Below are 1,331 nucleotides of genomic sequence, written 5' to 3' on the forward strand. Positions count from 1 at the left end.
GGAGACGGTCCCCCATGAACTTCTCCAACGTGAGTCCTTCCCACAGGCTGCAGTTCTTCACAAACTGCTCCAGCGTGGGTCCCTTCCACAGGGTGCAGTCCTTCAGGCACAGACTGCCCCAGCGTGGGTCCCCCACGGGGTCACAGGTCCTGCCAGAAAACCTGCTCCAGCGTGGACTCCTCTCTCCACGGGGCCATAGGTCCTGCCAGGAGCCTGCTCCAGCACGGGGTTCCCATGGGGTCACAGCCTCCTTTGGGCATCCACCTGCTCCGGCGTGGGGTCCTCCCCGGGCTGCAGGCGGATATCTGCTCCACCGTGGACCTCCCTGGGCTGCAGGGGGACAGCCTGCCTCACCATGGTCTTCCCCACGGGCTGCAAGGGAATCTCTGCTCCGGCGCCTGGAGCATCTCCTCCCCCTCCTTCTTCACTGACCTGGGGGTCTGCAGGGTTGTTTCTCTTGCGTGTTCTCACTCCCCTCTCCGGCTGCTGTTGTGCAGCAGTTCTTTCCCCTTCTTAAATCTGTTATCCCAGAGGCGCTACCACTGTCACTGATGGGCTCGGCCTTGGCCAGCAGCTGGTCCGTCTTAGAGCCGGCTGGTATGGGCTCTGTCTCGAACACAGGGGAAGCTTCCAGCAGCTTCTTACAGAAGCCACCCCTGTAGCCTCCCGACTACCAAAACCTTGCTACGCAAACCCAGACGACTTGGTATCGCAAATTCCCGTGGGCTTATCAGTTTTTCCAGCTATTCCCAAATATGCTGAACGCAGCAATGCTATTTCAGAAACAAAACTCATTTGTGCTTTCATATGATTAACGTATTAACATGTGATAACTTTTCTCCATTTTAACAAAGCTATAACTAATATGCAGTAATTTTTAATAGTAGCACTTTAAGAAAAGGACATTTGAAATGCTGAGTTAGTAGATCCTGGTAACAACCCGGCTCCTCTTGGCATTTCCACTAACCTAACGCAATATTAACCTTGTCAATACCGCAATGTTCTTTATTTTTGCAGTGCAGATAGCTAACGAGTGATGAATATGCACCTAACTTTTTATCAAATAGAGCCCCACTTCACTGAACTCTATGCCAGGACAGGCCGCTGTTTCATAAAACCTTAGTCTGCACATCTACCGAAGGAAAAAGGGAAAGGAAGCACTGCAGTTTCCCAGATAGATCAAGAGCGGGGGGACGACCGCAAAGGCATTCCGCCCTCTCCTGGGATGTCTACTCCAGACGGGCGCCCCGGGCCCTGCGCCCCAGGACGCACCTGCCCCTTGACGTTTCATTTCCCCCCTCAGCGTCACCCTCCGCCGCCCCCGCTCCCCC

This window comes from Haliaeetus leucocephalus, unplaced genomic scaffold, assembly GCF_000737465.1.
Source record: "Haliaeetus leucocephalus isolate CR32 unplaced genomic scaffold, Haliaeetus_leucocephalus-4.0 Scaffold0, whole genome shotgun sequence".
Classification (NCBI taxonomy): Eukaryota; Metazoa; Chordata; class Aves; order Accipitriformes; family Accipitridae; genus Haliaeetus; species Haliaeetus leucocephalus.